The following is a 23,003-nucleotide window of genomic DNA, read 5'->3' on the forward strand; positions in this document are numbered from 1 at the left end:
GGCTGAAAAATAAGGTTAACTAATTAAGAAGGGAGTGAAAAAGCTGGCTTCAAATTCAGCATTCAAAAACCAAAGATCATGGCATCTAGTCCCATCACTTCATGGCAAATAGATGGGGAAACAGTGACAGACTTTATTGTCTTGGGTTCCAAAATCACTGCAGATGGTAACTGCAGCCATGAAATTAAAAGACACTTTCTCCTTGGAAGAAAATCTATGACAAACCTAGATAGCGTATTAAAAAGCAAAGACATTACTTTGCCAATAAAGGTCCATCTAGTCAAATCTATGATTTTTCCAGTAGTCATGTATGGGTGTGAGAGTTGGACCATAAAGAAGGCTGAATGCTGAAGAACTGATTCTTTTGAGCTGTGGTGTTAGAGAAGACTCTGGAGAGTCCCTTGGACTGCAAGGAGATCAAACCAGTCAATCTTAAAGGAAATCAATCCTGGATATTCACTAGAAGGACTGATGCTGAAGCTGCAGCTCCCATACTTTAGCCACCAGAGGCAAAGACCTGACTCATTGGAAAAGACCCTGATGTTGACGAGAAGGGGACAACAGAGGGCAAGATGGTTGGATGGCATCACCAGCTCAGTGGATATGAGCTTGAGCAAGCTCCAGGAGGTGGTGAAGGACAGGGAAGCCTGGTATGCTGCAGTCCATGGGATCGAAGAGTCGGACACAACTGAGCAACTGAACAACAAAAAATTATACACATCTTTAAAACTCCCAGTATAACATTTTCCAAAATGCACTTTAAGAGTCCTCCAAGAAAGAACCCGAGACAAAGCATGGCTCCCTGTCAGTTACCAATGGGAAATGCTTCAGGCCGTTTTCCACACAACGGTCAAAGTGAGCTTGTAAAATTCTAAGGATATTTCCCTTCTTCTTAAAACAGAAATAATCTTCAGATGTTTCTTTTTGCCTTTTAATATCCAGACTCCTTACTGGGAGGTCCAAGGTCATGCATGTGGAGCCCACTTACCATCGCAGCTTTGTCTGCTGTCATTCTCCCCTTCTCTCTTGATCCCGACACAGTGGCTTTCGTAGTCTGCTAAATGGCCATATTCTTTGCAGGGTAATGTTTTTGCACATGCTGTTCCTCTCACCTGAAATGCTTTTCTCCTCCCTTTCCATCTGACAAGCTTCTTCTAGTAACTTGGTTCTTAACATGTCTTCTTTGGAGGGGATTCATGTGACACCTCCTGAGTTTCCAGAGCTTCCCCGTCTCATAGGGCTCTGTGTTTCCCCTTGGCCATCCCCTTTACAATTCAGATTTATATTTTGGCTTATTAATCTGTTTATTTTCTGTTGCCTGCATTAAACTGTAAGCTATACAAGTGTAGATACCATGGCTGTTTGATTTATCATTGGTTAACACCCACTGTGCTAAAGCCAATTTGAATTGCCTGCAAAGGGCTGATGATGTGCATGCATTTCAACCTTACTCCAAGTTCAGTGATGTCACTTTGATAGCTTGAAATCAACCATGTGGGAATCTTTTTTTTTTTTTAAACCCAGCCGCCGCCGCCGCCATATCGAGCCGGGCGTGAGCATGTGTGAGGGAAGACAGGGGAGAGTTAGCGCGGCGGAGGCGAGTCAGCGGATCCGCACTTGTCGCCCGCGCAGGGAACGCTGGGACCGCGGCTGACTCCGGGAATCTGTACATTATAGAGATTGGTAAACACTTCAAGTTGGATTGAAAAAAGTCTGATTTCTTTTTCCTTAGAGAGCTGGCTTTTAAACATTTGCCAGCATACCTCTGTTAGTGTATTGTATGGCATATGCTACATTCTTAGCATTGTTAAACAAATGACGTATTGTCTTCTGGACAATCAAAATACCTACCAATAGGTTAACGCTTTGAGAAGTTCTGCAAATTGAATTCATACATAACCTGATATTTTGAAGCAAATATGGCCAAGGGACACCTTTTCAACTAACTTTTTTGAATATAACTCAGAAGTAGCATATCTTTCCCTTTCTCTTTTGCCTTTCACCTCTCTTCTTTTCTCAGCTTATTTGTAAGGCCTCCTCAAAAACCACTTTGCCTCCCTGCATTTCTTTTTCTCGGGATATGGTTAGATAACATCACTGACTCAACAGACATGAGTTTGAGCAAACTCCAGGGGACCATGAAGGACAGGGAAGCCTGGCGTGCTGCAGTCCATGGGGTCACAAAGAGTCAGACAAAACTTAGTGAAGGAACAACAACAACAGAAGTAGTGTGAAACACATTTTGGAAAATGCTGTCCTAAAACATTAGGGAACATGCCCTAGTTTGGTTTCTGCATTGTATAAGAACTCCTAACACAGAAGAGTCCACAGCATCCTTTCTAAGGAAACTGAGTCTCATAATCACTGGGTGTTCCTGTTGTGCCTACTGCATAGAGCTCAGTGCTAGCAAAAACAGTAATCTTATTCGGTAGGGAACTCTTAGAGGTGGCTGCTTATACAACCTATAAACATGGATTGGCTATTTACTGTGTGTAGAAATTGTACAGAAGTAAGTAGCATTCAAGAAGAGTAACAAGAACAAACAAACAGCAACTAGTAAAGAATCCACCTGCAATGCAGGAAACCCTGTTTTAATTCCTGGGTCAGGAAGCTCTCCTGGAGAAGGGATAGGCTACCCACTCCAGTATTCTTGGGCTTCCCTGGTTGTTCAGATGGTAAAGAATCTGCCTGCAATGGAGGAGACCTGGATTGGATCCCTGAGTTGGGAAGATCTTCTGGAGAAGGACACGGCAACCCACTTCAGTATTCTTGCCTGGAGAGTATCATGGACAGAGGAGCCTGGTGGGCTACAGTTCATGGGGTCACAGAGAGTTGACACAACTGAGCAACTAAGCACAGCACAGCACAGAGTACAGCCAAGTCATCAATCCATCCTACAAAGACTTTACGGGGTCTGGTCCTGTGTATGTCTGTGGCATGATTCTCCCGTGACCATCACTCTGTATTCCAGATCACTCCGGCCTTGGTTTGATCCCTGAATAATGATATGCTTCCTTCTCTTCTAGGACTTCTCTGTTTGAAATACTTTCCACCCCTACACCTTTGTCTAATTAACTTCTACTTGTCCTTTTGGTCTCAGCTTGACCGCCATTTCTCTAGGAAAGCCTTTCATTACCACTTCCCTGCATTCTAGGTTACTTTGTTTTAATCATTAATACAATTTCATTAAAAAAAAATCTCAGAACAGTTACATCAGTTTGTAACTACACATGTATTAGTATGATCAGTTATAATCTGCTATTACACTACACCATATGTTTCCTAAGAATAGAGACTTAACGTGTGTCATGTAGCCCCGAACCTGGCCCAGAGCCTGACACCATAATTGACACTTAGTACTGGCTGAATGAATGAATGAATGAATTAAAAGCAGTTGATCAAAACCACAAGTACCATAAAACAGAGTGAGAGGGCTGATACTTTGGATAGTAGAGAAAGTTTTCAAAGTTATCTTTTCAGATTAATATAACAGGTCTAAAAGTAATAGGACAAAATTTAAGATGGAGAATATGACAAAGAAGTGAGGAGGTACTGTGGAGCAGATGGAAAAGGAGTGAGTTTTAATTAACTGTAGGTTTAATGTGGTCTCAGAATAGTGTGGCAGAAAAGCTGATTCAGCCTCCAACTGCAGTAATTGGAATGTATATTCTTCACACGAGAGGTAATTATTTCCCTCTCCTCGACATCCCCCCAATTACTCACGGAAGATTGTGCCCAAATCTGAAGAAAAAAATATATTTATAAAAAAGAAGCATGTTTAGAGGATGGCCAGAATGATTTTTGGAGACTCAAAATGATGTTGTGAGAGGAAGCTTCAAGGGTTAGCAGCGCTTATCTAGGAGGAAAAAAGTGTGTCAGAGGTCACATTAGTTGTCTGAAAATCTATGATTGTTGTGAATATTTCGAGAAAATAAATTGCAAAAGTGGATAAAAAAATAAAACAACAATTCTATTTTTCCCCTTTAAACAATAGAAAAAGTACTGAGATTTTGATTAAAAAATACATTTGGAAATATACATGGAAACAAGAACTATTTTGAGAGATGCAGATGAGTCAGCCATTAGGAAGAACTGTTTAAAATAATTAGGGACATCCTGTAATGAAATGGGCTGCCTTATGAAAATAGTGAGTTACTTTTCAGAGGAAGCAAGCAAAGCCAATCATGCAGGCTTGTTTGTCATTGGGAATTCACACATCTGTTAAGAGTATGGCTGAGCTGCCTGAGAAATTCAATGAGGAAATAAAGATAACAATTGATCTAAGATAGCTACTTTTTTAAAAACTGGAGATTAAAAATGAATTGTTGACTTTGGAGATGACCAAGATGTCTTTCAATAGGTGAATGAATAAATAAACTGTGGTATAATACATCCAGATAATGGAATATTATTCAACACTAAAACTAAAAGAGCTATCAAGTCATGAAAGAATGTGAAACAAACATACATAGATGCATATTGCTAAGTGGAAGAAGTCAATGTGAAAAGGTTACTATTGTATGAGTCCAACTACATGACATTCTGGACAAGACAAAACTATAAGACAGTAAAAAGATCAGTGGTTGTCTGAGGGATGAAGAAAGGGAGGGATGAATAGGTAGAGCACAGAAGATTTTTAGTACAGTGAAGGTATTTTGTATGACACTGTAGTGCTGGATCCATTTGTCAAAACCCATAGACTGTATAACACCAAGAGCAAGTTCTAATATAAACTTTGGGTGATAATCACGTGTCAGTATAGGTTCACTGATTGCAATGAGTATAGCACTCTGGTGGGGGACGGGTGAGGAAGGTCACGCATGTGGCAGGGTTTGGAGTACCTTGGAACTCTGAATTTCCTACTCAGTTTTGATATGAACCTAAAACTGTGTGAACCTAGAACTGTTCTAAAAACCAAAGCCTTACAAAAATAAGTTGTTACACCAATTCATAAAATTGTGGATCTGTCATCTTTTGGTTTTCAATGTAAGGCTTCAAAATTTTATTTTCAAACTTTAACCATGTCTCCATTTTTATCAAAAAAGTTTGTTGTAGTTTTACTGAAAATGTAGAAGCATTTTTCTTCTTGAGTATTGGTTGTTGTTGTTCAGTCTCCCAGTTGTGTCCGACTCTTTGTGACCCCATGGACTGCAGCACGCCAAGCCTCCCGGTACCTCACCATCTCCTGAAGTTTGCCCAAGTTCATGTCCATTGTATCAGTGATGCCATCCAGCCAACTCATTCTCTCAAGCCCTCTTCTCCTTCTGCCTCCATCTTTTCCAGTATTGGTACCAAAATCAAACTTTTTCCCCCCAAGTATCACTTACTCAATAATCTAAATTTAGTCACAAAAATGATTTAGGTTTATCTGATAATATATGCAAAATCTATTGTCCTGAATAATAAAGTAGTTTGGGTTGGAAAGATCCCCTGGAGAAGGGAAAGGCTACCCACTCCAGTATTCTGCCCTGGAGAATTCCATGGACTATACAATCCAAGGAGTGGCAAAGAGTCGGACAGGGTGACTTTCACTTTCACTTTGCTATTCAGACAATAAAAAAGGGGGACACTAGAAGAGTCTAAGACTTCAATATGTTTTTCTTTCTTCTTTAATTAATTGAAATTGAGAATTGTATCCACAAGGGAAGTGTTAGGACTTTGAGCAATGAAGTAGAAAGCTTGCTTCTCCCTGGTTACCAATATAATTCAGATTCTAGAACATTGATTTGGGAACCCCAAAAGGATATTTGCTTTTGAGTTGCATTGATTCTGAAATCCCTATTCTCCCAGTAAGCCGTGGTCTGCGTACAGCAAATGGGACTGTTGGGTTCCTGAGGTGTGCCTTGACACGAGAACAGTGCATGTACTCTAGCATGGAACAAAGCAGTGCTTTGATTTTTATCAACTAAAGGAATTTAAAACTTAAGATATACATACTTTCTTCTTAGAAACAGTAGTAAGAATTCTGAGGTCTTTCCTATCAGATTTTAATTCCAGTCTTCCCTAGGTCATTTTCATTTTCTGTGCTCGTTTGATGTTTAGTGGCGGCCGTTCATATAGGAAAGGAAAAGTGGTACCAAGAAGTCCCTCGCTTAGAGCCAGAATTTTGACTCAAACTCTGGAGAGCACCACCCCCCGTCACTGCACAGCCCTTCAGACCAGAGGAAGATTACTCAGGTGTTCGCACTGCCCTGTAGAGAATTGATGCCTGAGTTTTCTAACGTTTGGTAAGAAACGTTAGGGTCATAAGTGAATGTCTTCATTAAAGAGAGCTGGGAAATGACATGTCGCAAGAATGGAAAGTATTGAGAGTACCTGAAGGGACCCATCTGAGACCTGATCAGGCCTTCTGGATGCCAAGTAAATCAAACTTCTTTGGGAAAATGTCATGTTTTTTGTTTTTTTTTTTTTATGGTTGCTTCCATTGAGGAAGTGAAATGTTCCTTGCTTTTTCTTTTTAGCCATCTTCTTTGCTCTTTCTCCCTGCCTCCTCCATGGAGTACAAGTAAACTACGGATTACAGAATTCTGACTTTTCATGGAAGTATCACTTGGAGGAAAGAGGCCAGGCAAAGGCAGAGCCCTACTCATGCACAGACTCACCACGACCCAGCTCTTCAGTTTCATCTTTCCCATTTCTCTCTTTCTGTGTATGTTCTGTGGTCCCAGTATTCCAAGGTTCCTTCACATGCACTCACGTTTAGGGCTTGCCGCCCAATCTTCTTCCCGCCTTTGGCTTACGAGCTCTCCTTTCCTTACTTCAGCAAACCTTCTCTGGCTCCTTCTCAGCTGGTCTGGCATTGCCATAACTTTCTGTGCATAATTCTCCTTCATTTCCCACAGTTTTTTAAGAATGATCTGCTGAAACACGTCTCTCATACCAGACACTGAGCTCCTTCTATGTAGAAATGATTTATGTTTTTATCCCTAGCTTGTACAGTGGACTGGAATATAGCTGATGGTAAAGAAATCATTTATTTTGAATGAATTAATGAATAATACACTTCTTTTCTAGATATATCTTTCCTAGAGCTTGGGTCTTTTCTGGAATGTAATCATTTATGCGTATCTTTACTGAGCATGTGCTAAACTCTGGGATTAGTGAACGCAGCAGACACTGATGCTTTCTTTCCCCCTCTATTACATCCATGAACTCTCTTCATGGAAACAGATGAAACACCTCCTATCAGGTCCACTTTATCATTACTTACAGTAAATGGTTAGATGGATTGTAGGGCTTAGACTGGTAAAGCTCTACCATTATTGATTAATTCCGAACTGAGTGCACTGAGAAGGCATCTACATTTCTTTATCGAGGACACAGCATTGATTTCCAGACTCACCCGCTGCAGACCTAGGAGTCCTCCGCGGGCTCAGGGGTAGGCCGGAGAACAAGGAGGAGAGACCCCGACTGGGAAGTTTAGTCCCCCTCCATCTAGTACTCCATTTTCAGTTTGTTTTCTTTTTTAACAGTCATTTTCCCATAAAATGTCCTTTGAAGAATGAATTTGCTGCCTAAGAAAATTTGCAAGCCATTGGTATTGTTTGTGAGAAGGGAGGTCAAAGAAAGAAAATTGAAAATCGTGTGCCTACATTCTTTTAATTTTTTTATTACTGTGGTTAAAAAAAAAGCACTTAATAAAAAAATATACCATCTTTACCATTTTTAAGTGCACAGTAAAGTCTTTATTATATGTATTTTTTTGGGTAAAGATTTCTAGAACTTTTTCATCTTGCAAAGCTGTATTCTTTTAAATACAGTAACATTGAAATAGCGTAACATTTTGCTGTTGGTTGCTCATTTCATCCTGTTTTTAAATCAATTTCTCTCCCTTCGGTCAATTTACCATGCTAGCATGGCAAAAGGTGTCAATTTCCCCTCTCCTATTTTCCTCACGAAGAGGACATATTAGCATACTAAGCTATGACTCTTCATTTGTAAATACCATGTCTTGGCTTTATTTATGTAATGAAAACTTCTAAGGACTGGGATGTAATATGGGCCACCTAGTTCAACCCTCTTATTTGACAGATGAGAAAATAGATTCGAAGAACCTAAGTGACTTGCTCAAAGTCACAGAATAAGGTAATAGTAGCACATGGACTAGTTTTCTTATCACTTTATCCAGTGTCTTCTACCTACTTAATTAGGTTCATTTTAAAATCAAATGTTAGTGGATTATCTGCAGTCTTTTATACTGAACTGCTATGGGCACATACACACCATTTCTTTTTGCAAGGATTGTTATGGGGAGGAAGGAAGGAGAGTATTAATCATGGGATGTGTCTGTTGCTACCTCTTATAAATATATGCCAGATACTAATTAGTGGCTTTTCTTAGGCCTTCTAACATTTTCTTTTTAATTTTTGAAAACATATTTTAAAAAATTGTAGTAAAATACACAAGGCATAAAAAGTGCCATCTTAAGTATTTTTTTAGAGTGCAATTCAGTGGCGTCAAGTATATTCGCACTGTGGTGTAGTCTTCACCACCATCCATCTCCAGAACTCTTTTCATCTTGAAAAAGTGAAACTCTATTCCCAGTAAATAATAACTCCCCAACCCCCTCCCCCCCACCTCTGGCAGCCACCATTCTACTTTCTGTCTTTATGAATTTGATTATCCATATAGAATAATGTAAGTGGAATCATGTAGTATTTGTCTTTTTGTGATTGGCTTATTTCACTTCATATGATGTCCTCAACTTTCATCCATGTTGTAGCATGTGTCAGAATGTCCTTCTTTTTAAACGCTGAATAATATTCCGTCATAAGTATATACCACATTTTGTTTATCCATTATCCATCAGTGGTTAGGCTGTCTTACTTTTGAGAGAACGTTATTATCCTCATTTCATGGATGATGAAATCAGAAATGAAAAATGTTCAGTAACTTCCCCCTGGTCCCATAAGAGCCATTAGGAGTAGCATTATGAGGTGAGCACAGATATACTTGAATCTAAAAGTCATGCTCTTTTCAGTGTTGTGAGGCAGTCTCCCAGTATCTGCAACATATTTAACCTATATCAGCATTGTTAGGAGAATGGAAGTCCTTAATATTACATTTTAGAGCCTTTATTTCTCATATTTTAGAGATAATCTAGAAGATTTACTAACCTTTTCAAAATTGATTAGAGGTTTAACCTTTAAGGTTTATTTACTTGCCAGGAGTAAGGTATTTATTCAAAGTGATTTTATCATAGTTTGAATAGATAGCATTATTCAAACAAAAAGTAAATTTTTTTTGCAAACACATTGGTAAAATACGAGATGTCAAAATCAACTCATACTGTTATGAAAAATCATTATGGCCTTTAGAGCTGGAGGAAAATATTATCAGCATGGGCTTCTCCTCTGTAAAGCAAAGTGAAACAAACTGAGCTTTAAGGATCTATATCCCCACTTTGATGATAATAATAGCTAACATTTCCTGCCTTCCAGCTATATGCCAGGCATTATGCATATAGTAGATACACTTTACATACATTATCTCATTTCATCCTCTCAGCAGCCCTGGGAGGTCAGTACTCATCGCATCCTCATTCTGTGAAGGGGAAATGAATGTAGAAGGGAGGTTAGGTAACTATTATGGGTTGAAATGTGTCCCTTTGAATTGCGGCCAAACGTATGTTAAGGTCCTAACTATTAGTGTCTCAGAATGAGACCTTATTTGGAAATAGGGTCTTTGAAGAGCTAATCAAGTTACAATGAGGTCATTAGTGTGAGCCCTAATTCAGTATGACAAGTGTCCTTATAAAAAGGGAAAATTTAGACACAGAGATCAACAAACACAGAGGGGAGACAGCCATGTGACTGGAGTGATGCATCTACAGACCACAGAATCCCGAGAATCATCAACAAACACCAACAGCCAGGAGAGGCCAAAAAGGATTCTCCCCTAGAGCCAGCAGATGGATCGCGGCCCTGAAGGCGCCTTGATATCAGAGTTCTAGCCTCTAGGACTATCAGATAAATTTGTATTTAATCCACCCAGTTTGATACTTTGTTCAGCAGCTCTGGAAACTAATACAGTAAGTTTTCTAGGTCAAACCAACAGTAAGTGATGAAGCTGGTATTTGGACATAGGCACCTACTAAGAGCTCAACAGATATTATCTGCTATTACTATTTATAACATTAGCCATACTATTTAATGTTATAATATTAATAATAAAACTTGGGGCTATTGTTGCTTCCTTTCTCCTAAGACTCTATTGTTATCCCTCTACTATGCTTCATCTGGGGCTTCCCTGATAGCTCAGCTGGTAAAGAATCTGCCTGCAATGCAGGAAACCTGGGTTCAATCCCTGGGTTGGGAAGATGCCCTGGAGAAGGGAAAGGCTATCCACTCCAGTATTCTTGCCTGGAGAATCCCCATGGACAGAGGAGCCTGATGGGCTACAGTCCATGGGGTCAGAAAGAGTCGGACACAACTGAGCGACTAAGCCCAGCACAGCACTTGCTTCAATTGGGGCTTGCTTGTCACAGATTCAAAAACCCATCAATCTCACTCAAAGCTGAGTATGATATCAAATATCTATACGTGAGCAGCTGGCCAAGTTCAGAAACCAGTTAGCCCCACTTAAAGGAAATATGCCCTTAAAAATCAGAGAAGGCAATGGCACCCCACTCCAGTACTCTTGCCTGGAAAATCCCATGGACGGAGGAGCCTGGTAGGCTGTAGCTCATGGAGTTGCTAAGAGTGGGACATGACTGAGTGACTTCACTTTCACTTTTCACTTTCATGCATTGGAGACGGAAATGGCAACCCACTCCAGTGTTCTTGCCTGGAGAATCCCAGGAACAGGGGAGCCTGGTGGGCTGCCATCTATGGGGTCGCACAGAGTCGGACACGACTGAAGTGACTTAGCAGCAGCAGCAGCAGCCCTTAACAATCTGTGTGAGATGTGTGTGAAACTCTGTTAGAGAAAATTCATGAAAATGTCACTAAATTTAGGTCTTGTGCATAATACTGGCCTGAACCTGAAGCCCTACATACTCAGCAAGTGAAGACAGCAGGTTGTTGAAGTCCTGTGTTTTGATGAGGATTTATCTGGAGAGGATTATTATAGCTCTCAACTCTGCACTAATGTCTAGCATCTGAACATGCATCCACGGAAACATAATTCAACTTCTTAATTTTCCAGCCCTGCAGATAATTGGTTCCATAGAGACACAAAGACTCACGCTCTCAACACATGCGTCAGTGATGTTGCTTACCAGTAATCAGAGGATCAACTTCCTTTGAAGTTAAAAAATGTGTGTGTAGAGGGAATTGGGGTAGAAAGAGAATCATTTCTGGGTTCTTTATCATAATTAAAGTGGATTATGATTTTTTTTATGGTGAAACAAATTTAGCAGAGCTAGACCCAAATTTTTCACTGTCTCTCTCCTCTGTATCTCAGCTGAAGTCTCTTGTGGTTTGACATGCTAAAGAGTACACTGGAATTTAGTGGAAAACAAAGCATGCAGTTTCTCTAGTTTCATGAATTATCCTCATTCTCATCTTTGGGGGAATTATGAATAGCTAAATTGGGGTAGAACTGGCTTTGTGGATAAAGTCACACAGGAGGTATGGTTTATGAAGGAATGGTTTCTGATTTAGCTTCTGCTTCTGGCTTGCTTTGACCCTCTGGGAAGTCACATTGCTCCCATGGCTTTGGTTGGGCTGCTTGTGAATACCAGAAACACATAGCCCAGTGCTGCAGGACAAAGTTGCTGGGAGGGGTACTCTGATTGATTGGAAATATGCTGCTGCTGCTAAGTCACTTCAGTCGTGTCCGACTCTGTGTGACCCCATAGACGGCAGCCCACCAGGCTCCCCCATCCCTGGGATTCTCCAGGCAAGAACACTGGAGTGGGGTGCCATTTCCTTCTTCAATGCATGAAAGTGAAAAGTGAAAGTGAAGTCGCTCAGTCGTGTCCAACTCTTAGCGACCCCATGGACTGCAGCCTACCAGGCTCCTCTGTCCATGGGATTTTCCAGGCAAGAGTACTGGAGTGGGGTGCCATTGCCTTCTCCAGATTGGAAATATGGTGGTCCTCAAAAATGAAGAGCACTGTTATGGAATCCTGTCTCTATGTAGAGTTTGTTTGCATGACACAGCACATCAACATCAAGTTCTCAGAAAAGTTAGGGAGAAGAATATGACGGCTGATATCAGGAAACGATCTCTACCTTCTCTCTCGTGCTCAGTCACTCAGTCATGTCAGACTCTGCAACTGTATACACTCTAGTCCACCAGGCTCTTCTGTCCAAGGAATTTCCTAGGCAAGAATACTGGCGTGGGTTACAATTTCCTTCACCAGGGCATCTTTTCAACCCAGGGATTGAACTTGCATCTCCAGCATTGGCAGGCAGAGTCCTTAGGAAGTCCCCATCTCCTTTCTCACTTAGCCTTTGGTCATAGCTCTGAAGTAAAAATAATCCCCCAAATCTTCATCACATTCCAGTTATGCCAAGTGGTGCTGGCTGTCTCCCAAGGTTGAAAGAGTCAGGACCAAGCACAAGAGTCAGAACCTGCCACAGTCAGCTCAGACATGTGCTCCGTCTCTGAGTTGTGAAAGCCATTCTTTTAGTCTGACCCAAACTCCAGCTGAGACTGTTTTTCCCCTGCAGTTCAGACACTATGAATTTTACATTATTTTGTTTTGTTCCCTCTTGTTTTGGCATTTGATAATAATTCTATTGCTCTGTTACCTTGGAATTCCACCTCTGACATTTGCTTCTTGCTCGAGAAATTTAGGTCCAAAAAAGCAGATCTCACAGTCATTGTGAACTGTAGCTCTAGATGACAGATCCATTATACAATCAAGGTTTCCAGTGCTTGGCCGCATCTTGGTCTTGGTGCCAGAGAAATCCACAGAAGGCGGAGCAAAAGATTGATTTACCTAATCCTATTAGAGAATAGCTATAACAGTTGCCTTCTAAATCATGCACACTATTTCCAGATTAATCATAAAACTTCAGTTATACCCCCTTGCCACCTCCAGAAACCTTCAGTGACTTCCCTATTATATTAAGTGGCTTTCACTGTAAACCATTCAAAACTTAGTGGACTAAAGCAATCAATATTTATTACTTTTAGCAGTTTGGTGGGTTGTTTTTCTGGTCTGGGTTGGCTCCATTGGGCTGGAATGTCTAAAGATGGCTTCATTCATGTATCTAGATGTGAGTAGGTGGGTGGGTCTAGGAGTCTTACCTGACACAGCTTGTCTGAAGTGCACCTGTCTCAGGGTTTCTTAAGACTTGGCTTGCACCACACTTGCTAATGTCTATCTAGTCAAGCCCAGAATCAAAAGAGGGATCCAGGAAGCTGTAATTGTTGCAGGGGATCATTGCTACAACACCCTTTAATGAGGTCCACACTCCTTAATGGGGCTTCCTTGGTGTCTCAATGGTAAAGAACCCACCTGCCAATGCAGGAGACTCAGGTTTGATCCCTGGGTTGGGAAGATCCCCTGGAGAAGGAAATGGCAACCCACTCCAGTATTCTTGCCTGGGGGATTCCGTGGACAAAGGAGCCTGGTGGGCTACAGTTCACAGGATCGCAAAGAGTCGAACTTGACCTAGGGGCCAAACAACACTCCTTAACATGGTACTGATTCATTCTGAACACGATCTAGCATCCCAACACCATGCCACATGCAGGCTCTAGCCAAACTGAACTTGCTGTTTCTAGCAGCTGTCACACTTTCTGTTCTCCATGCCGTTATGCTTGCACTTGTCTCTGTTAGAATCCCTCTCCTCCACTTGCCACTCAGCTAAATTCATCACAGAATAAAGTTTTTAGCTTCTACAATATGTAAGCAATCTGCCATGCTGAGACCCAACCTTGCAGAATCCCAGCTACAAATCCTGCATAGTTTTCTAGGGCTATTATAACAAAGTACCAGGAACTGAGCGGTGTGACGACAGAAATGTTTTTATCTTCACAGTGTTGGAAGCCAGAAGTCTGAGATCAAAGTGTCAATAAGATTGGCTCCTTCTGAAGTTCATGAGGGAAGAATATGTTCCAGGCCTCTTTCCTTTGCTTATAGAAGGCTGTCTTTTCCCTGTGTCTTCACATGGCCTTATCATCTGTAACTGTCTGGGGTTAAATTTCCTTGTCTTCTAAGGACATCTGTCATAATAGATTAGACTGATGACAGATTAGATTTTAACTTAATCACCTCTTCAAATACTCTATCACCAAATCCAATCACATGCTGAGGTACTGGGCACTAGGACTTCACATATGAATTTCTTGGGGGATACAATTCTGCCCAACATAGTCTTAAGGACCCCCACTCAGTTGCTATCTCTTCTTCGAAATTAATAACTCCTATTGTTGTTGTTGTTCAGTTGCTCAGTTGTGTCCAACTCTTTGCGACACCTTGGACTGCAGCATGCCAGGCTCCTCTACCCTCTACTACCTCCCAAAGTTTGCTCAAATTCACGTCTATTGAGTCAGTGATGCTGTGTGATCATCTCATCCTCTGCCGCCCTGTTCTCCTTTTACCTTCAAATAACTCCTAGATAAAAATAAACTTTATCTTCCTTTGACCTCCCTTGCTAATTTAATTGCCTCTTTTATGATTCTGATCAGTTACTGTCTTGTGTTACAGTTGTCAATATCTGTGTCTATTTCTGCCATTCGTGTATTCAGTATTTACCACACACCACTCATGTGTCTGGCATTGTACCAAAGGCCAGGTGACAGAGGAGTTGTGGACTGCTGGTGCCCTGCTCGTGTCTTTCTGCCATCCACTGCTGCAGTCCATGCTGATGCTGTCATATGAAGCTCCATAACTCTCTGTCCCAGGGTTTTCTACCCGGTGCCCAGAGCAGGTGGGAGTGCCAGGGACTTAATGCCTCTTGGGAGAAGCCCTCATTCAGTGATGGACAAGTGTTAGTGCATAAACAGCCCAGTTTCCTCATCTGCTTAGCCCTCCCCTTCATCCAAAGGTTGTTGGTGGATAAGCACCCCAATCCCACCCCTTGAGATGTGTGACATGGAGGTGTGACTTCCTAGAGTTTCATAATAAGATGGAACCTCAGCTGCCCTTGCCAGTTCCTGGTTAGATGATACATGTTCTCATTATCAGCTCCTTCCCCCATTCTTGCCTTATTTTCCTATTTTCCTACTTTCCTACCCATGCTTCCTGGGATTAGCTTCAAATGAACTACTTGCTCTCAAATACTTGTCTAGGGGCTGACTTTTAGGGGAACTCAGCCTACATCAAGTGGTGAGCAGAGAGGCTGTGGTTTCTATTCTTATATACCTGATTCACTACTCATGGGAATACAGACAAAATAATAGTGAATTGCATTACAGTATGATACTAGCTAACATTTATTTTGTAGGATCAAAACAATTCTAATACAAATAAGAAGTGCTATTATTCTCATTTTACATATAAGGAAGCCAAGGCTTAGAGAGAGATTGAGAAGTGGCCCAGCAGCAACACAAGTTGAGAGGTACTAGGGATTTAAACCGAGGTTTGTAAGATTTCAGAGCCAGAACTCTGCCATTTAGTTACCTGCCTCTCCTTTAGTCGTTTCTTCTCCAATTGCAGACAGTTTCAGAAGGGTTTGATTTGTTTAAAAACAATCAAAAAAGTAAGAAACCAGAAAAACCTAACAGGGATTGAAGTCATGGGCCCTAAACATCATCCGGATGTCTAATTAATGGCTACAGTCCCTCACAGGGGACCCTGGCGTGGAGAAGGGAGGCACTGGGATCTAGACCTGCCCTAGGCCCCGAGAGGCATTTATCCCTCCAACCCAGCTGCTTACTTAGAGCAAATCCACCCCCCATAAATGCCAGCAAGACCTGGGTGGACCTGGCATCATGGGTAGGATTGTCAGCTTCTAAGTGCCTAAGACCTCCTCCGAGCCCAGCCTCCCTCCTGAAGGCTGAAGTATTGGGATGGGGAAGGGTTTTTTGGCCCAGGTCACTGATGACAGCAGTTCAACCCCAGCAGCTAATTGTTCCATTCTCCAAGTGACCCTTTGGTCTGTTCCAGGTCGCAGGGGCAGCCTTTCCCATGGGAAGTCAGAAAGGCTGCTCCTTACGAGAGCTGGCCTGGTGGGGAGAGTGGCACCAGGTGCCTGGGGATGGCCAGGGAGGCAGGCTCACTGCTGATGGGCCCCAAGGCTCTGCCATTCTGGGAGAGCACAGCCAGGACATAGCCTCTAGAAGGCCAGCACACTGTTCTTCCTCTCCTGCCTCTCAGATAAAAATGAGCAAAAATAACAAAAAACCAAAACAGCAACAACTGAAACTCTGATGACTTACTCCATTCTATTTTCCCAATTGCTGTAAATAGAAAACCTACATATGAACTTGTGTTCTACGGGTCCCTGGTCCTGTGACTGTGGGCCAGTGGCCTCCGCTCTGCCAGCCTCTGCTCCCCCTGCAGGCAAGCGGGGGAAGTACTTTATCTGAGGCCCCGTGGGTAACGTGGCACGCCTGGAGTTCTATCCTGTGCCTCCGTTGATATCAAAATGCAATGCTTCCTCTTAGAAAGGTGCTGCCATGTAACAGTAAAGGCTCAAAAGGTTCAGCTCCAGTGCGCTGCCATCAAGGCAGAACTGTGAAGGCAATGTGTTACAGGCTGATTGTTCTCAGTGTCACTCTTTTCTGTCTGCTAAATTTCAGGCACCCAGAATTCTTGATGTCTCTGCCTGTCACCGCATTTCACCTGCTTATTAGAAAGAACCTGGAATTTGGATTTTCCTGAAATACTTAGATTTGGGTTTCGGATCTTCCACTTACTGGCTGCACCCTGGTGGACACATTAATTCTAGAGTTTCACATCTCAGTTTCTCATTTTTAAAAGAAAGGGGCTGGTCTGAATAATCTGTTAACTTTTCTTAGTTTAAAATGATAGATTTACAGGCAGATGGTCGGGTTAAGAATCTCTAGGTGTGTGAACTTGGACAAGCCCTCATCTTCCCCAGTTCTGAAGTCCCTCATTTGTAAAGTGGGAATAATGAAAGCCTGTACCTCTTGGACAGGGGTGCAAAAAGGGTCAGTGCAAAGGAAGCATTTCTTAGGATAGTCCCTGGCATGTCCTTTTAGTAGTAGCATCAGTGGCAGTAATACTCCTGATGTAAAATTCTCTGGTCTAGGATCACGTTGGTCATTTCCACCTTAGCCTGAATTTCAATCATGGCATTTCTTTTCTCTGGAGGCAGTTGCTTTATAAAGATGTGGTTAGCTGTTAAAGGGATTTCAGCCAGGAGGGGATATCTGAGGGGTTTCTATCTCCCTGGAAAGCATTCCACTTGGGCAGTTGTCTACTCTGACAATCTATAAAACGTGTTTTGTATGGATAGTTAGGTCAGGAGGTCATATATGTGTGTGTATATATATATATATATATTTTTTTTTTTTTTCCCCCCTGTAGAGGCTCTCCCAGGAATGCTATACAAGTCTTCAGTCTTGAGTGTGAGGGGTCTTACGGGAAGAAGGTGGAGGAGTGTGGCTGAAGATGCCAACCTGGTCCTGGTCTGACATTTCCTTTTTAAAATTTAAAGAGACTTCCTTATGCCTTTGCTTTCTCTTGGCTCTGCCAGCTGGCATTCTTATTCAAATCAGACCCCAGTCAAAGGGGAGTACACATCAGTCAGTCAGACAGGCTTGCAAGTGTGGGCTTTAATTACCCTGTACCTTCTCATAGTTCTTACCCAAAGGAAATCGCTGCAGCAGAGGATCTGGACTTGATTCTCAAAGGAAGCATTCAGTGAATAGAAAGTGCAGAACCTTCACAGGAAATTGGCATGCAGAGAGAGAAGGAGGCAGGCCATAGTGACTGCATCAGCAGGACCCTCAGGACACAACAGAGAATCTCCAAGCCCTCAACTACCGAAGACTACCTTTTCCAAGGAGTCCTTTATTAAGTCTTTTTGTTTGTGATCTGTAGGCTTCCACAGCAGAAGTCCTTCTAATCATAGACACATATGGTTCCAAAGGGCCTTAATGGGTGTGTGTTCTAATCGTCCATCCGACTTGTGAATCCCTGCTATGCCATTTCTGCCAACAAGTCTGCTCATCTCCGCTGGAATGTCTCTAAGAGCAGAATACTTATCTGGTCCAGTCTATTTTTGTCCAGGTATCTTAGAAACCTCTTCTGTAGTGAAGTGTTCTTCCAGAAGCTTCCACCTTTGGCTTCTAGGACTTCTTTGAGCCACTCAGCACGTATAATATCAGTGTTTCCCAAAATTCTGTTACTGGTTCACTGCTTTTGCAACTGTACTCTACCTATGCTCTACCTGTAATACTATCAACTGAATATTTTCTTTTTATTAATAGTTGATTTGGTTATTTTTAACTTATATACTTTAGTTTTTTCCTAAACAAAATTATCTATGAAACTGTGGGTTTAAAGGGTAAGTATTGTTTTTCACATTATGTATAAAAATAAATATATATATCAAGGAAAACCATCTGTGTACCATCAACAGTGGCACACCATCTGCCTGTTCTCTAAATAACAATGTTTTATTGTATTTAAGTAAAGGTAGTAAGTTGGAGGGCTGTTTATTGAGTTATTATTATATGCCAGATATACAGTAGGTGCTCCATATATGTTATCTCAATGTCAAGTTTGATGTTCACAGTAATGCTCTGAACTCAGTGTTATTTTCATAGTTGCTTTTTGATGTATAAAGCAAACTTCTAAAAATAGAAGCTCCAAGAGGGGCTCAAGTTATACAATTAATGAATGAGAAGTTTAGGACTTGAATTTAAGTCTTCTGGTTTCAAATGCCAAGCTTTGTCCCCTGGAGTTCTGTTTGGCCCAGAAAGAAGGCTTGGTGCTTTAGCTTTATTTTCTCAGCCAGGTTAGAAGAAGATATCCTTGACTCCCAACAGCTTACTGCTGATGAGAACAGTTGTTCACTCTTCAGTGAGTGCTCTTACAGACTCAAAATAGACAGCTAAGCTGACAGAAATGTGGCAGGTGTACCCAGCCACCATTCCTTTCTTTTGAGAAATGTCTCCATCTGTAATCAAGCCCAAGTCACACCAGACACAAATAACAGATGTCGATATAAAAGTGGGATGGGGAGCAGGAAAGGACAAGCATACTTTCTCTCCAGCATCTCCGATCTAATCCTTTCCGTCCTTCATGTGCTACTTTGAAGCTGTGTTGTGTACCATGTGGCAGGATGGGAAGGTGGGAGTGCAAGAAAAGATAAGGGCAAGTTACAGGAAACCTGTTGGAGCTATTTGCTCACTCAGGAATGGGTAAAAAACTCTGAAAACCATGAAGATCCTCAGGCTAAGGAAGTGATGTCCTCCACCGTTTCCTTCTGTTAGCTTCAAGAGCTTAAAGCACGTGTGTACAGATTTCCTAAGCAGCTCTATATTGATATTTTAAAATATCTTAAAAAGAGCGCCATGATAAAGGGTCTCATGAACAAATACATTTGGGAAATAGTCTTTACTACATTCTCTTTTTGTTGTTTATAGATGTATATTACCCATTAAAGACTGAGACAAGACACTTGATAGCTTTGTTTAACTCAGTGCTTCTCAAACTTATTTGATCACTGTCAGGAAAAGTTGAAAGGCTTTGAAATGGCCACAAGATTTCTGGATGTCCTTTCAATTGAATATGATGCATTAACCCTCTTAGCCTTTGGATTATTTGATTTTATAGGGGTCTAGGTCTTTTACTGTCTTTGACCAAACTATTTTATAGATCTGTAAATTGTTGACAACTAATAGTAATGCAAATGATTCTTGTTTTTGAAGTACAATTTTTTTTTTTTTCTGGTGGAGTGGCATAGATGCATCTGCTAACAGTTTTATTTCTGCCTTCCTGATAGCCTATATATGTTCTTTGAATTCTCTTTTGAACTCATTTTTTACATCTTACTTGTTCTCTCATTATTTAATGAAATAAAATCTTTGAAACATTTGAATTTTATATTTGTAGGAGAAGCATGATTTTTTCTTTTTTAAAAATTACCCTTTCATACTCAGAATCTCGTTTTGTTTCAAGTCTGTTATGAATTTGGTCTCTTCAAATACTTGTGCATCTAGCCCCTGTGGCCTGCCGATTCTAGCCCCGGGCTTTTCCCTCTCTTCCAGCTTAGCACCTTTAAGTCTCAATATTGCAATAACCTACTACTTTCTGATCTCAGACTTCTTCCATAATGCCTATGGGCTGAGTAGCTTAGGGAAGCATGGCATGTAACATGATTTCTCTAATGGACCTTCTGCTAACACGTTTCTTATTTTCCCATCTTCACTTCTGGCATGATTGTCTACTCTCTGAGCTGTCATCCCCCAATCCTCACTTAACCAAATCCTTCTTATCTTCCTAGGGCCAGTCTCTTCCTCCATGCAGCCATTCTTGGTTATTCTAGCCTGAATTACTTACCTCCTGCACTGAAGTGCCTTAACACTTTGTATCACTCCTAAGGCGTTCTTAACGTACTTCTTGATGACATTTATGAACGTTAACAAAATCTCAACAAATTCTAAAAGACAGAATAATTCTTTATACTTTTCAGTGAGTTAATCACATGCTTGGTCCTGATGCATGAATTTGTTCTCTCAGACTCAGGCAGAATGCAAACAGTAATGTTGTTTCATGTGTGTATATGTGTGTCCACGCGCATAAGTGCATAAGGAAAGGCTCTCAAGTATGACAGGGACTTGTTATGGGAGGAAGTCAGGCAAAAGTGAGATCTCAAGCAGCATCTTGCAGAGGCTTCATTCATCCTGACCCTGAAGTGAACTCTGGCTTAGAAACTGTGTCTTAGAGTTGTCCTCATCAGTGAGTACCCTTGATTTGGATAAGAGCCACCCACTCACTTTCTGGGCATTCATGAGTGAAGAGTGGCTCACAGTAGCCTAAGGGAAGCTCTCCGAAGATAACCTATGGGCGCTGCTTGTTAGAATCCAAATCTTACAGGAAAAGGATGCACATAGGTTAAACGGGAATCAAGTGGGATCTAAGTGGAACACCAGCATTGTCCCTGACCTTGCTTCAGAAGAAAAATTTTTATATTGTGTTAAAATACACATAACATAAAATTGAACATCTTAACCATTAATCGGTGTACAGTTCAGTGGCATAAAGTACAGGCATATTGTTGTGCATCACCACCATCGATGCACAGAACTCTTTTCATCTTACAAAACTGAAATTCTCTGCCTATGAAACTAGAGCTTTTCAGTCTTCCCTTTCCCCTGGTCTTGGCAATCACCTTTCTTCTTTCTCTCTCTATGAATGTGGACTGTTTTAAGTACCGATTTACAAATGGGATCATACAGTACTTTTCCTTGTGGGGAACTGTAATGTTTTTAAACAAATGGCAATAGTCCTCTAAGAAGCAGTGCCCTGAAATGTTCACATCACAGAAATGGCCTCCCCAGCCCTCTCTTATTCTTCCCAGGTGCTGGAGATCCCTCTCGCTACTGCCAAAAATTTCAAATAATGGATCAAGAAGAGGCCCATGAAGACTTTGACTTACCTGGATCTGTATGACCCCTAATCCTGGTGAGGAAATCAAGTCACTGTGGTGCCTCTTAGAATATAGATTGCACGGCTCCCCATCTGACCAGGGAAGAAGACTCTCCCACAATGGAGTACATGTTCTGTTTACAAAAATTCTTTTGCATGTGAATTTTATGTAGCCAGAAAAGCTCTTTCAGTATCACAATGGTTTTCAGCCTTGATTTTAAGGCCCTGAATCCTTTTTTGAGATAGTATTTCTCACAGGGGCCATTTTTCAACAGAAGTGCAGAAATGTTCGGTCTGATGGAGGGGAGATGGGGTCAGGATTGCTCACAGTTCACCTTCCTCTGCAACTCCTGCTCTTCCGTCTCACAGCCACGAGGCTTCTTGGGAAAAGCTTGCAAATTAATGAACTGAAAAATAGGATGCAGTTTTTCTTTTTCTACTTGCGTGTGATACATGAAAAGTGGCCCCACTGCCACTAGAAAATACCCACCTCAAGTTCTTGGATCCTGTGAATGTTACTTTATTTGGGAAAAAAAGGGCTTTTGTGAGTGTGATTATATTAAGGATTTTGAGAGGAGGACATCATTCTGGATTATTCCTATTGGCCCTGAGTGCCATCACAAGCGTCCTTACAAGAGGGAGAAGAGGGAGATTCTAGACAGAAGAGGAGAAGAAACAGTCATGCAGAGGATAAGGCAAAGTGAAGACAAAGACAGAGATTGGAGTGATATCACCACAGGAAAGCTGGGGCCCACACCAAGAGCTGGAACGGACAAGGAACTGATTCTTCTCTAAAGCCCCTAGAGAGACCATAGACCTGCTAAGATTTTGGTCTTGTAGCCTTCAGAACTGTGAGAAAATTAATTTCTGTTATTTTAACTTAGTGGTAACTTGTTGCAGCAGCTGCAGGGAACTAATCTACTGTACAATTAAAAAAACATTTTCAAAGGTGTAAAAAAAATTCTGTAGCTTCTCTATGAAAATGGTGGTTGATTATTATCATTCCTTCTCTAGGCAGAAGATGAAGCCAAAACTAACATCTAGGATAAGCACTCAGATAGAATCAGAAAGCTTTCCCTCTCTTTCCTCCTTAGGGGAAATAATAAATCTCTGTCATTTCAGGTAGTTTGATTTTCAAGTTTTCCCCTACCTACTTATGCTTTGGGGAAACTCTTATGAGTGAAGATTCGGTTTCAAAGTACAAGCCCTTTTTCCAGTCAAATTTTCCTCTGCAAAGACTATATTTTGTTTCTGTGCTACTCATCCATTTACATAAGTTCTGGTGGGGGCGGGGGCAGGAGGGTGGGGAAGGAAATGTAAATGTCTTGGAAAAAAGGACTGTCTGCAATGAGAGATAATGTACCTTTTTATTTTGTGGAAATTAAGCTTTTACTAAGTCCATATAATATAAATATTTAAGCCATTAAGCAGCATTTTATGCAAATCAATAAATGAGAAAGAAACATCACTTGCAGAAAAAATAAATTTTCTTTCATGGAAGTAGTGCAGCCACTTCTTGACTGTTGTTGTATACAGAATA

General features: G+C 41.3%; 1 long non-coding RNA gene across 2 annotated transcripts in view; it reads left to right on the forward strand.

Moving 5' to 3' along the window:
* LOC133235194 (uncharacterized) overlaps positions 1 to 23,003 on the forward strand; it is a 569,966-nt gene that overhangs the window by 538,979 nt on the left and 7,984 nt on the right. The window contains exon 5 of one of the 2 annotated variants that reach the window (XR_009732469.1): positions 17,393 to 17,456. The exons of the other annotated variant lie outside the window; for it this stretch is intronic. This is a non-coding gene — a long non-coding RNA (uncharacterized LOC133235194). The remainder of the gene's footprint in view (positions 1 to 17,392; positions 17,457 to 23,003) is intronic. 2 annotated transcript variants of the gene reach the window in all.

This window comes from Bos javanicus, chromosome 22 (genome assembly GCF_032452875.1).
Source record: "Bos javanicus breed banteng chromosome 22, ARS-OSU_banteng_1.0, whole genome shotgun sequence".
NCBI classification, from domain to species: Eukaryota; Metazoa; Chordata; class Mammalia; order Artiodactyla; family Bovidae; genus Bos; species Bos javanicus.